The 15,545-nt window shown below is 33.1% G+C and overlaps 1 pseudogene; it reads left to right on the forward strand.

The window, feature by feature from the left end:
* The first annotated feature begins 14,025 nt into the window (after positions 1-14,025).
* On the forward strand, positions 14,026-15,249 carry LOC149532628 (squalene monooxygenase SE1 pseudogene; annotated as a pseudogene).
* Positions 15,250-15,545: the final 296 nt, after the last annotated feature.

The following is a 15,545-nucleotide window of genomic DNA, read 5'->3' on the forward strand; positions in this document are numbered from 1 at the left end:
AATGTAGCTTTAACATCCATTAAATCAAATTTAAATCCTCTATGTGCAACATAAGCAAGTAAAGTCCTAACACCTTCTAATCTTGCAATAGGAGAAAAAGTTTCACCATACTCAATGCCTTCTTCTTGAGAATAACCTTTATATACTAACCTTTCTTTGTTTTTGGAAATTTCTCTATCTTGATTCAAATTATTTATGAAAACCCACCTTGTGCCAATTAAATTTAAGCCTTGGGTCTAGGAATATGAGTCCAAGTCTTATTCCTTTCTATCTATCACATCTCTTCATTCATTAATTTAATCCAACTTTTATTATCCAAAGCATCTTTAATTGATCTAGGTTCAAATTTAGCAAGAAAACATGTAACTTTTTATTTGTTTCTTGTCATTGTAACATTTTAATTATCTCCAATGATCTAATTAGGTGCATGGTTCCTTTTGAGATATCTTTCCAACATAGGTACTTTGGATTTATAACTAGTTCCATTAGCCTTTCCATGATCTTCTGCATCATGCTCAGGTCCCATTGTTCATGACTCAGGTCCTTCAGACTTAGTTTGCTCTGGTTACAACTCGGTAGCCTCTGAATGTGACTCAGGTCCTTCAGACTATGACTTGGGTTGTACTGGATGCAAATCAGGTGTTTTGGAGATTTTGGGGACTCGAGAGGTGAAGTATCCTAACTTCCAATTAGATTTGGTAATGTATTAGGTTCAAAGTAAATAAGCTTTTTATAATCCTTAGGTTCTATGCTACTCTCTTCTTCAGTCTTTTTTCAAACTCATCAATCTTACATCTTTAGTTTCTATGATCTTATGAGTAGAAAAATTCAAGCACATATATGCTTTACTTCTACTGGAGTATCTTAGGAACATGCCTTCATCACTTTTGACATCAAAATTTCCTTTCTTAGTCTCATTTAGAATATAACATTTGCTACAAAATACTTTCAAGTGACTTGTATTTGGTTTTTAGCCATACCATAGTTTATAAGGAGTTTGATTTGAGTCTTTCTTTAGCTATACTCTATTCAAGGTATACACTATAGTACTAATTACTTCCTTCCAGTATTTGATTGCAACATTCTTTTCTATCATCAAAGTTCTTGCACAGTCCATGATGGATGTGTTCCTTCTCATAGTTATACCATTTTGATGTGGTGTACATTGGGCTAAAACTTGTCTTTTAATTCTTCTTTCAGTGTAGAATTCATTGAAATCATTAGAAATAAATTCACTACCTCTATCTAATCTCAAACACTTTAGATTATTTCCCTTTTCCTTCTCTACTCTTGCCAGATACCACTTAAACTTTTGAAAAGTTTTAGAATTATCTTTTAGATACATTACAATCATCATTCTAGAATAATCATCAACAAAAAGAATAGAGTACTTATCTCCACTAGAGCTCTCAATTCCAATGGGTCTATAGAAGTCAGTATGAACCAACTCTAAGACTTCTTCAGAATGATAGTTCTTTCTGTTGAAACTTGTCTTGCCCATTTTACAAATTCGATAATTTTTGCATAGGCCTGTATTAGGTTTCCTCAAACTAGGAATACCTCTCACTCTTTTTTTTTTGTTTATCTTGATCAAATTATGAAAATTCATATGACACAACCTTTATGCCATAACCAATTTTTTGCTACTTGAGTAATGAAACATAAACTTTCACTAAGATCTAGGTAGAATAGGTTACCTTTAGTTTGATTACTAGACCCAGCTAGATTTTATTTTTCATCTAGCAGCTTGGCCTTCCCATTCATGAATTCTACCTTGAATCCAATGTTATTCAACTATGCCACACTTAGTAGATTATGCTTTGGTCCTTTAACCCAATAAGAATGATCACATCTACGTTCCTTTCTTAGTGAGATATGTAACCATTTCTCTTTATGCAACATGGTTTATTATTTCCAAATCTTACTCTTCCACTATCATAATGTTTCATATGTTTAAACTCTATTTTGTCACCATTCATATGATGTGAGAAGCCACTTTAAATAATCTATGTATTATTTTTTCTAACATGAGAGATAGGTGCCATTTTATCTTCTTCATCATTAGATTCATCTTTTACAACAATATAGACCATTTCATCATCATCACTACTGTTTGAATCTTTAGCCATAAGACAAGACTTCTTACCTTTGTCTTTGTAGTCCTTGAAGTTCTTGAAATCCTTCTTGCCTTTATACTTGTGCTTCTTTTCATCTTTGTCTTCTATGTTTTGACACCTTGATGAAATGTGACTAACCTCTTCACATGAAAAGAAAATCAAAGGAATTTTACCTTTATACTTTTCTTTGCCTTTGCGATACCTCCTTGTAAGCAATGCTTCAATGGCTTCAAGATGACTACTAGAACTATCTTCATTTTTACTTTTATATTGTTTGTTTTTAGAATTTTTAGCTTTCTTCTTTAGTGATAACTTACTTCGAATGTTGACTCAAGATTGCTAGAACTAGGAGTATAATTATCATAGTTATCTAACTTAAATGTAGTCAATCTTCCAACTAGGGCATCCAAATTTATCTTGTTATTTGGATCACATCTCATCTCTTGAATAGAAGACACTCTGATTGTATAGATAGGAAGAAGGGATCTGAGTACCTTTCTTACCACTATTACATCTTTGATTGTTCCTCTAGAGGCGTTGATAGCATTGACACTAGCTTTGATTCTCTCAACATATTTTGCAATGTTTTCATCCTCTCTCATCTTAATCTGATCAAACTAACATATTAATCTTTCTACCTTTCCTCTTTTCACATTATCATCACCTCCATATATATCATTCCATTTGGTCCACATGTCATGAGCAGTACCACATCCTTTGACCTCATCAAATTCAACATAGTTAAGAGCTAATATTATGTCCATCATAATAATGTTATGATTTTTATTTTCAACAATCTCCTCCATATTCAATGTTCCAGTAGGAACCTTGTAAGAATTTTCCAACTATTTCAAACTTGAATCACTGGCAATTACCAAATGTAGCTTCATAAGTTCTTTCCATGACTCGAAGTTATCTTTATTCAGCTTGGGAATCTCTCTTCTGTAAGACATCATGATATTTAGCTTGGGTCCTTGAAACTTTTTTTGCAAGCACCAAAATCTTTGATACCATTTGTTGGAAATATAAGAGGACTAACTAAGAGGGGAGGGGTGAATTAATTACCACTAAAATAAATCCTAGATCCCTTAGATGTTAGCACAAAACATAAATACTATAGAAAAATATTGTTGCTCAGCAAACACATAGGCAATCGGTTAATACTAATAATATGCTGTAACTCAGTAACCACTGAAATAAAAACTATAACTCAAAAAATACTTAATGGGAAAATCTTAAGATATTATCTGTGATTAACCTTAAATAACTTAGTTGCATACACATGAAATAAATAACATGAACACAAGTAACACCAAGATTTAACATGGAAACCCAATATGGGAAAAACCACAAATTGCAACTAGTTATCGATTTTCACTCTTCTTAAGTAAGCCCTGTTAGGAGCCAACCTTGTTAAAGGTTAAAAAAAACACTATTAGGTGTGACCTTGTTAGAGGATTTAATCACCCTATGAGGAGTGGCCTTGTTAGAGGTCTTTAGACACTTCAATCTAGAAATGCCACCTTGTTAGAGGATTTACAAATAGTTGTTAAGCCAACTTTGTTAAGAGATTTAGATCACTACTACAATGGTTAGAGAGTAAAAATGAGATGAATTGATTTCTAATGCAATTGAATTGCTAATTACATATCTCAATTCTAGCTTGAATACTTGATCCTTCCTAATGAAATGTATCTTTGTAGCTCCTTAAGGATATTCTTCTTATCCTTCTAATTCACTTCCTCTTGGCATCTTCTATTCTTCCACACACACACACACACATTCAATCCTCAACTTGACCTTATACTTCTATCATACAAATTGTCAAGTAGGCTTGAATTCATCTTAGCATAATTAATATTCATCTCCTCAATCAACAAGAGCCAACAATAAAATTAATTAAACTCAATATGAAAAAATAAGAAAATACTTTGTTAGCCAACCTTGCTCGGTAGACACTAACTCAAAATTTTTTTTCTTGTGTTAACCAAGTGAAATTGGTTAATGTTGCATCTTTTCTAACCTTCTTTGGTAATCAAGTGAGCTCAGTTAACATTGGTTCCATTTGTTGGTCTTGTTTTCACTTCAAGTTTATCAGAATATATCTCTAAGTGTGATACAAGTAGGGCATAGAATAATTAGGGACAAATGAATAGCCAAAAATCCAAACCAATCTTGTAGAGTAAACACAATAGATGCAAACACACAAAGAGAAAAACACTATAAAGAGAGAGAAAAATATACTTTTATTGATTCATCAAATGATCAGCATACATGCCTAGTTGTAAGGCCTTCTGCATTACAGCTAGATACACAATACTTTCCAAATCCAAGATCCATCTTCAAATTTGTACCTCCAGACACATATGCAATAAACTTTCTAAATCTTCTAGTTTCACTCTAGATTCTCTAAAATCTTCCCTAACTCTAAGCCTTAACACCCTATTTATACTTGCAAAAATGGATCACAGAACATTCTAGATCATTACATAATAGAAAGCCCAACCCAAAAATGGTCTTTACACATCCCAAGAGAAGATCTTATCATAAATGTGATGATTGAAATAAATCCTGCAAGTTGGCTCACACCAAAAATGTAGAAAAAATGTCCAAAATTTTGACACTTGGCATCAATAAGAATACTTGGCACATGAAGGATCACTTGACATACACTAGATAACTTGGCACATGAAGGATAGCTTAGCACACAATGTAGAACTTGACACATACTATAGAGTGAGATGGGATAACAAACTAACCCAAGTGTTAACATGACATGGGATAACCTGAACTCAACTTATACTGTAAAATTATTGGCACTCAATAATTGTTGCAACTTGACAATGACTATAACTTGACAATAATTGATAGAATAAACACAAAAGAGCAGGATAACACATTAACCCAGGATGCTCCTACATCAGACAACTAGGGTAGAAAAAAATGATTCTCCTAAATCATGCATGTGTCACAACCTGAGCTGAATCTAACTCACATTAAGAAATCCATGTAGCATCTTCAGTTGTTCTATTCTTCCAGTTTACCAAATATTCATAGTCTTCTTTTCCTCTTGTGCTTTTACCAACTCTCTAATCCAATATCTATTCAACCTCTTCAATATGCTTCTTAGGATAATCATCAGGTACAACAACTTCATCATCTAACTCATGATTTTTATATAGATTAACAACATTGAATATATGAGATATATCCATGTCATTAGGTAACTCAACTTCATAAGCATTTCCACTGTCAAACTTCTTCGTCTTCAACTTACTATATGTTCCAACTAAAATCCTTCCTTTCTTCAAATGGACCATCAGCTCATCACCAATTTCAAAAATATGATGTCTTATATAATTATTAGCATTCTCCTTCTATTTCTGATTACTTTGTTCCAACTTTAGCTTTACTTCCCTATACAAAGACTCCATAAAATCAGCAAATTCTTCTCCTGCAACACTTCTCTTCTCTTCACTAGCAACATCCCTCAAATGTGATACTCCTCTAGGCTTCATTCTAGTAACAATCTTAAAAGGTGTCTTCCCTGTACTCCTATTCATAGAATTATTATATGCAAACTTAGCTTGTGCCAATACCATCTCCCAATTATGTGTTTCATCTCCAACTAAGCATCTCACCAAATTACCCAAGCTTCTATTCATAAACTCTATCTATCCATCAATTTGCGGATGGAATGTATAACTAAACTTTAGCTTAGTACCCATCTTCTTCCACAAAGTCCTTCAAAAATAACCAACAAATTTGTTATCTCTGTCAGAAATAATACTTCTTGGTAATCCATGCAATCTGACAATCTCTTTGAAGAAAAGTGAAATAACATGCTCAACATCTGATGTCTTCTTACATGGTATAAAATGAGCCATTTTAGAAAATCCATCCAAAACAACAAATATAGAATCATATCCCTTTTCTATTTTAGGCAATCCAAGAACAAAATCCATACTGATTTCACTCCAAGGTTTCTCATGAATAAAAATAGGTGTATACAATCTAGTATTCTGACTTAATCCTTTTGCAACAACTTGACAAATTGTACAACTCTTCACAAACTTCTAAACATCCTTATACATCCGTGGCCAATAATACTTCTCCTTCAGCAAACTCAATGTCTTATCAATTGAAAAATGTCTAGCAAATCTACCACTATGTTTTTCCTTAGTTAGATTCAACCTCATAGAACTTCTAGGAATACATAATTAAATACCTTTAAACAACATACCTTCTTGAATTAAATATTCATCATACATACTCATGTGATCTATTAGATATGATGCTCTGCACTCTCTCCACACCTTAGAAAAATTAGGACTAGTATCATACAACTCTTTCATTTCATCAAAACCAAGAACTTCAACCTTCATTTCAGTCAACATATAACGTCTTTTTCTCAATGCATCAACAACTCTGTTAGTATCTCCACTCTTATGCTTGATAAAAAATGTTAAAATATGCAAATACTCAACCCACTTCATATGTCTTTGATTTAATTTATGTTGACTTCCCAAGTACTGTAAAGCTTTATGATTAGTATACCACACGAACTCCTTAGGAATCAAATAATGTCTCCACTTCTTCAAAGCTTGAAGAATAGCATAAAACTCTTGATCATACATAAAATACTTCCTTTTAATGTCATTCAACTTCTCACTAAAGAATGCAACAGTTTTATCTTCTTGACTTAATACAACTCCTATTGCACTACCACTTGCATCACATTCAACTTGAAATACCTTATTGAAATTAGGCAAAGCCGACATAGGCAACTCAACAACCTTTTGTTTCAAAATCTCAAAAGTCTTTGTAACTTCATTTGTCCACTTGAATTCCTTTTTATGTCCTCTTATCATCTCATTCATAGCATTACAAAACAACACTAAAATTCTTTATAAACTTCCTATAAAAACTAGAAAAACCATGAAACGATCTTACCTCACCCACATTCTTAGGTGTAGGCCATTCCAAAATTGCTTTAACTTTCTCTTGATCCATTCTCAAACCATCAGCTGAAATCCCAAATCCCAAATACACAATCTCCTCTTGCACAAAAGAACACTTTTTTAGATTAATAATCAACTTCTCCTCTTTCAACCTCTGCAATACTTATCTAACATGCTCAAGATGTTCTTCCTTAGTCTTACTAAATATTAGAATATCATCCAAATGAACAATCACAAACTTACCCAAAATTATTTTCAGAACTTCATTCATCAAGCTCATGAAAGTACTATGTGCATTAGTCAAACCAAAAGGCATAACTAACCATTCATACAAACCATCTTTTGTCTTGAAAGTAGTCTTCCATTCATCACCTTCTCTAATTTTGATCTGATGATAGCCACTCTTCAAATCAATCTTGGTAAAATACTTTGCTCTACTCAAACAATCCATTATGTCATCCATCCTTAGCATAGGAAACCTATATTTTACTATGATCTTTTTAATAACTATGGAATTAGTACACATTCTTCATTCTCCATTCTTCTTAGGTGATAATACAATAGGTATAGCATATGGACTCAAACTTTCTCTAATTAATCTCTTCTGTATCAATTCACACACTTGTCTATTAAGTTCTTTATTCTCTGTAGGTGTTAATCTATATGGTGCTTTGTTCAAAAAACTAGCTCTAGGAATTAGATCCATACAATGACTTATGCTTCTCACTGGGGGTAAACCATTAGGAATATCCTTAACAAAAATCTCTTTATACTCATTCAAAAATTCTATAATTTCTTCTAGTACTTAGCTACCACTAGCTACTATTATTCAACCATTACTTGCTTTTGCTGCTTTGTCCTTACTACCAATGCTCGATCCTATAGGAACTATAACAAAACAAACTTGATTTTTCTTTACTTTTTAAAAAAAAAATTTCCCATTAACCATGGAAACTTTTATTGTAGTACAATTAACCTCATATGGACTTTCAATCAAAGGAAACAATATTTGCTTCATCCCATTCACCCAAAGATTATACTGATTCAATCTTCTATCATGTACAACATATCTATCATATTGCCAAGGTCTACCCAAAAAAATATGACAACAATCCATAGGCATAATATCACACAATACCTCATTGAAGTAATGTCCAATCTTGAACTTCACATCACATTGCTCACTTACTAATTTATTATGCTCATCTTTGATCAATAAAAAATGATAGGGTTTGGGATGTTTCAGCCTATGTAACTGTAACTTTGTAGCTAGCTCTTCTAATGTCAAAGTTGTTGATCTTCCACTATCAATGATCACCTTGCAACATTTTTTAGCTATCTTACATCTAGTCTTGAAAATACTTCGTCTAAGGATAGGTTCCTCATCACTTCCCTTATTACATAAGGTTCTTCTCACCATTAGATTTTCTCCAGCCCCAAGTCCACTTGGTGAACTGTCAATGTCCTCTTGAATGACAACATTTCTATTATTTTTCCCACTTTTAGAAGATCTACATTCAAAAGATCTATGCCCTTCTTTATCACATATGAAACAATTACCATGAAAACCACCTCTACAATAAGAATTACCTCTTCCTTGGTAAGAAAAAGTACCTCCTTGGTATGAACCACCACCTTTCCACTTGGTCTTGTCTTTGTCATCATTTTTTCATTCAAATTTTCCTTTATCCTACACAAAATTGTCAAATCTACCACCTTCACCATAAGATCTACCTCTTCCTCTCTGGAATCTACCACCTCTACCTCTTTGCCTTTGTTCATGTTACTTTGCCAAAATCTCCTCAAATTTCAATGCATATTGATATGCTTCTTGCACACTTTCCAATTTCACAAAAAAAATTTCATCTTGACACTAGTACATTTTCACTTGTTTTTCTACCAAAATTTTTGACCATAGCTATTATTTCTCTTTTTTTTAGTTTTCATCCCCTTGGTAAAAAGTGTCCTAAGTTTTCCCAAGTTGGTCAAAATTTTGACTACCTCAATCACATAACAAAGAAAATCATAAGTTGGTCGAAAATGTCATAACAAAGTAAAGGTGAATGAAATTATTATTATACTGAGCTTCATTCCTGCCTAGGTTGAAAATCGTGGGTAATAGGCTTATAGGCTGCCTTCCTCTCCATCCCAACCCCAATATAATTTTATTCTTTGATGTTGGCTCTGCCATGATTGTTGATGGTAGGGGAACCAAAGTCCATGATTGTAATCTAGTAGGAAATGCCATGGTGAGGGATTCTCTAATTCATTATGGATACAAAACAATCAATGACAGCGATGGGGTTTCTATATTTGGGGGAAGTCATAGTTGGGTTGATCACTGCTCATTTTCCAACTACATAGATGGACTCATCAACATTTTTAAATTCTCCACTACCATTACCATCTCAAAAAAAAATTATGACTCACCATTATAAGGTTTGAAATTTTGAATTTTTGTTCACCCATGTTAGGTCTTGTTTTGGGATCCTTTCTGAAAATGAACAACACATTTTTAAGTTTTAACATGTGGAATATTTAGAGAAAATTGTAGTTTAACAAATTCTAAGTGTCATAATGCATGATGAATGTTAAGTTTCTTACATAAAAAGTGGCCAAGTTTGCAATTCTATTTTCTATCTTGCATGATATCTATCTTACTAGGATATTTTCTGACCAACCAATCTTCAATGTTTTTCTTATAAGTGGCCGATGAGCACTCCTCTACACTTTTCTACTAGAGGAGGCAACTTGGATTGTATACGAGAATTGTTAGCTTGGGGTGCAAACCGTATCCAACAAGATTCATCGGGGTAAGATCTTGGTTGATTTTATTGAAAAAATAAAATAAAATATTTTACCTACATACCCTCAAATTTATTATATTTTTGTTTTGCATTTGATTAGAAAACTATACAAAAATCTAGTGATATGTAAGGGTGCTATGACATATTTATTATTTTTTCTTTCTTGGAAAGTGCATACCTTATGTAGTACCACTAAAGTTTAAGTAGACAATATGTGCAACATTACTGAATTTGGGTGCAACACAACCATTAGTTTGGCCTTCTCCATGGAAATTTATAAGAAAACTCAATCCCAAGGAAAAATGCTTACTAGAAAATACCTTGATGGAGGCAAATCGAACAAGAGAGAAAAACATATTGTTTATATCTGCCTCTTTAGCATCTTCATCTATGGATCAAGAAGACAATATCAATGATTGGCTTTTTGATTTGGGTTCATCCTTCTCATTTCTTTATGGCTTATGGATTGGAGTTGGATAGAGTTAGGCCAATATTTGGAGATATAGGATTATTCAATAGAATTGGGCCAAAATTGTAGTTAAAATTATGTTGTTTTATTTTAAATGACAATAATGGATGCTGAAACTAATAATGTGTTATGAAAATCCATAGGATAGTGAAGTGGGGTTTGCTGCATTTTCTTTCATCAACTATGTACCATTGAAGTTTAGGACTGTGGCCAGGGAATGTGTGCTCTCTGCATATTGACATTGTGTTGTCACAATAAACCAAATCCTACCATAGCAACTTCTTCTCCTCCCATCTGCCCTTTCTATCTTAGTAATATCATGCAACTGGTGGTTGTCCCTAAAAATGATGCTAGTATGGACACAGAATCTTCCAAGATGTACAAACAAAGATAGTCAAAGTGTTTCAGTGAAGGAAGTAGTAGCTTCAAAGGACTATGAACAAAGAGATCTTTTGGAAAATTAAATGGAAAGGGATCTAGAAACTTTTTTGATTGTACTAATTGGATGGATAAAGCCTTGATATCTAAGTTTGGTGAACAACAATTACACCCCTAAATGGCAACATATTATACTGGTCTTTGTACCTCACTAGGTTCATCATGCTCATTCTCCTTGCACAAATTTTGGAGAGAATTCAACAATCCTACCATATACATATACATTGAAAATATGTTGGTGAGATTCACAAGCCTCTTTCCCTACTTAGACATCTCCCACACTGAACCCACAAAGAGACATCCTTCTTCCTCTCTCACACTCTTGAATCACTCGATCCTTTTGGCATTCAACAATCCTACCACACATAGTTTTCAACAACTCTTTCGCCATAGCAGAAGAAGAAACCACAACTCATGTAGGAAAAGAACCAAATTTCAACATCATAATGGGACCATATTTCTTAGCCAGTTCAAAAAGGTCACGATGAGGAAACCTTTTAAGTTTATTTAGATTTCCAATGATGGGCTCCGCATCAACCCATGGTGGCATGGATAGAAAGAACCAAAATCCAAAGCTAAGCCATAGGTTATGGATATAGATATGAGCTAGAGGGTTACTTTCAAAATAAGGGTAGGATCGATGCTCCTACTTGCTTTGCCATTGCATTGCTCTCTTTTCTATAGGTGCTACTTTTTTTTGGTTGGCTAGGTTTTCAATGTGGCTCTGCTTATGTCTATTCTTGGGTTGGACTTGCTCTATGGGTTGGCTTTGCTCATTTTAGGTGAATCTAAACTCCCCATCTCCATTCTTGGGTTGGACTTACTTTGTGGGTTTGATTACTCCATTACTAGGTTGGACTTGCTTGGCTCAAGTGAATCTAACCATTCCATCTCCTTTCTTGGCTCCCTTTTTTGTGAAGGGAATTTGCTATATTTTACTATATTTTAAGTATTTTTGTGGGAAAGTTAAACATTTTTCATTTCTGTCAACATTCTTACACCACAATCTTTGGCATTCATATTTACCCTCATATTGTAGTCTTCATATGGTCTTGGAACTAGGTGTGCTTGATTGATTTTAGTGCAAGTCACATATCTTGCGGTGTATCCAAAATAATAAGCATCAAACTTACCAAATCTAATTTAGTGTCTTTGCCACATAGTGGGCATGCAATAAACAATAGTGTATTTTAATACCATTTCAATTTCACTTGTTCATGCAAAAAATTATCTTCCTTTAATTATAGTAGTAAATATTGGACCAAGTAGAAACACATATGGCAACATGCTCCTCTCCATTTAATTCTAAGGAAAGAAACACTCACAAACACAAGTACCAACAGTTCCAAGCTCAAAAATAAGAAGACATGAGACAATATATTAATAAATTTCCAATACAAATTTCATTGTATCCAAATCTCTAGGAACAAATTCCACTTTGTAATGCTTTGCTAGTATGCAATATTCTTGTTGAATAATAGGAAACCCTTTCACCGTATGCTTCTTTTGTAGCGAATTTGGTGCACAAAAATGTAAATCTCCATGCCATAAATGATATAGTCAAGACTCATCTAAAATTTTTCCTTGTGCTTCTTCTTAGATACTTATCAATGATTATAACTACTAGCTTGTTCTTTAAGAACACTTTACACATTTTCTCTATCATCTTACATTACTTTATAGCAAAATGACCATACTTTTGCAATAAAAGCATTGTAAATTTAACTTATCAAACCTTTAGTTTCCTTGCTAGATGGCATTCCCCAGCAATCCATTGGATCTCCATTTTTCAAATTGGTCAAATGCATGTGATCAAGGGAAAATCATGTTTATGAGTAACATTTGAAGTAAATATACTAAATGTAACCATTTTGGGTTGATAGAATGATTGGAAGAATAAAATGCAAAAAGGTGCTCAAAAGTTGTCAAGTGACTTAGTAACTTTTGTTGAAAACTTTTCACCAATGGCTAATCTAAGCTAAAAAGCTGGTTGAAAGCAATTGGGAAGGCTTAGAATGTATTTAAACACTCATGTACATGCCCAAAAAGATGGTGTGGATGGATTTGGGTTGTAAGACAAAAAATATGATAATGCAAGATTTTCTATGGAAATTGGTGCTTGCAAATCTTCTTTCTAATTGAAATTGTATGGACATAATAGAATACTATTCTAACATTCATTTAAACCATTATGTTCAATTCATCTTAACTATTCCTGTAGACTATTATATCTGATAGTTTACTTGTAGTTTGAGGGTTATCATGTGGATATGATGCATTCCACTTTATGTGACAACTATTCCTTATGGAATGGGTCTAGAATGGTGTATTATAGGATGTTATAACACTAGGAGTGTAGAGGAGATCATGGAGATTACATGGTAATACCATAAGGTAGAGGGTTAAAAGGGAAACTGTGCATTCTTGGTGCCATTTATTGGTCTGAGTGAGATCATTGAATGAGAGAGTAATTTTATGAATGATTATTTTTTGTAGATGCAATACAAGGTGTTTGATCCATTGGTAGTATCTTGAAGTGCTTGGAGTCATGAGATTTAGAAAGCCCTATATTTGTAATCTTAAAAGGGAGGGTTTTTTGGTTAGGTGTGAAGATGGGCATGACACCACTCGATACCTAGGAAATCTGAGGTTTCACATTGTAACAAGATTGTTTGTGGGTGTAGAGGTTTAGAGGCAAGTATTTGGAGGGTTCACTTTGTAAAAATGACCTGATTGGGCTAGTTGTAAAGGCTGTAGGAATTGGTTCTGGGCAATGGTTCAAAGTACCTATATTTGAGTTCTAGATATATTTAGTATCTCTAAAAAGGGTATTTGAAATTGTAGTTTGTTTTCCAAGTGTTTTGTAAGGTTTTTGAGTGGTTGACATAGGGCTAGTAGGGATTGGCGAAACATTTGGCATAATAATGATTCTAAGATTATTATTTCTAACATCAAAAGGAGAGAGGGAGGGAGGGAGAGTTTTAGAAAACTAGTTGAATATTAGAGTTGCATCCTAGGGATATGACTATGTTTTTCTCAATTGAAAGTTTCCATATAGTTACAAGAAGTAAAGCGTTATTTTATAATGAGAGCTTATGCCTAATATACAACAATTTAAGAACTTTTTTTTCCTTTTGGTAAAAAATAGGCCTTTCTTTTGTGTTGAGCTTTAGCCCATGCACTTATTACAACCAATAGTTTCACTATATTTATATGCAAGTAGATGTTCCTTCATGTTTGTTGGTCTTGTGCTGGAAAACTATGAGCTTCCATATCCTAATCATGGACATGTCATACTAGCAGACCCTTCTCCTATTTTTTTCTATCCTATTATCAGCACAAAGGTTCATTGCTTAGTTGATGTACTAGGGAAAAAGGGTCCATTTGTTTCCAGTGGAGAAATAAAAAAGTAATTACAAATTGTGGTGGATCCTTAGGTATTGGATAAAAGTTGGACACAATTCCTTGTGTGTCAAGATTGGCTTTGTATTTATTTGGATATATTGGATATTAAAATGGACAAAATAATTTACAGAACCTATTTTTATTAAGTATTCTTTCTTAAAGATGGTGATATTTGTTGCATGAGATTTCTCTAAATTTGTTATGCAATGTATCAACTATCCGAGCAAATACAAACACCATTAATAATTGCTATTGAAAGTGGGAATATACGAACCATGCCAAACAAGATCATACCAGCCTCACCATTGCCTAGGCTTAGAGCACTTCTATTGGGGGACACTTTCAATATGAGGCAATTATTAACTAGTGGAGGAATGACTCTTGCATAATCTGACATTATCGTTCTTAAAAGGCTTTTAAAACCTCTTCATAATCTTCAAAATGCCTTAGCACTCAGTCAGTATGTGGAATCATTTTACACTCTTCACAAGGGATCTACTTGTAATAGATGGAGTAATTTTGTCCATTCAAATAGTAAGAATAATTAGTCCTACAATAAAATGTTGTTGCAATTTCATAAATATTGAAAAACTATTAGTCCAATGGTATCATTTAAGGCTATGAGCTTTTCATTAAGCTGCTTCTGCATCTAGATTTATTCTCTATATAAATATCCTATTTTAGCTATGTTCTTTATATAAATATCCTTTCTTTCTATCATTTGTTACTAATTTTAGAAAATTCTCATTACATTTATGTAGCCTATTCCATCAACTATAAATACTTTGGTAGGTGCACTATATAAGGTCTTTTGTGCTTCACCTGATCAGGTAATGAAAGAGATGCAACAAGCTTGTTTTGACTATTTAAGTTTGGGAGGTGTGTTTTCAACTAGACCTATGGCCCTATTGTCTGGCCTAAATCCATGATCACTGAGCTTGATTATTCATTTCTTTATGGTGGCTATATATAGTGTTGGGCAACTACTATTACCTTTTCCTTCACCAAAACATTTATGGCGTAGAGCACGCTTGATTTTTGTAAGTGCATGATTATTTTGTCATGATTTTATGAACTCATTAATGATTTTCTTTTAAGCATGCATTCTCTAATCAAAAAAAGGTTATTCAAATTTCTTAGTTTAAAATTCTTAAAATTGAGTTCCCTTCTTAAAAGATACAAACTGGAAATTTGGTTGATAATTTTAATTAGGATTTTCTATTCAACCATTTTTTGATTGGATATGAAATGTTACATGTCTATAATCCCCAAAAAAACCAATGGCATTTCCCAAAAGAGTTGCTTGTGAATATTATCTACTACTGTATATTTTCTTGGATAAATACAT

This window comes from Cupressus sempervirens, chromosome 10 (genome assembly GCF_028749045.1).
Source record: "Cupressus sempervirens isolate cs-2001-9-10 chromosome 10, ASM2874904v1, whole genome shotgun sequence".
In the NCBI taxonomy this organism is placed as follows: domain Eukaryota; kingdom Viridiplantae; phylum Streptophyta; class Pinopsida; order Cupressales; family Cupressaceae; genus Cupressus; species Cupressus sempervirens.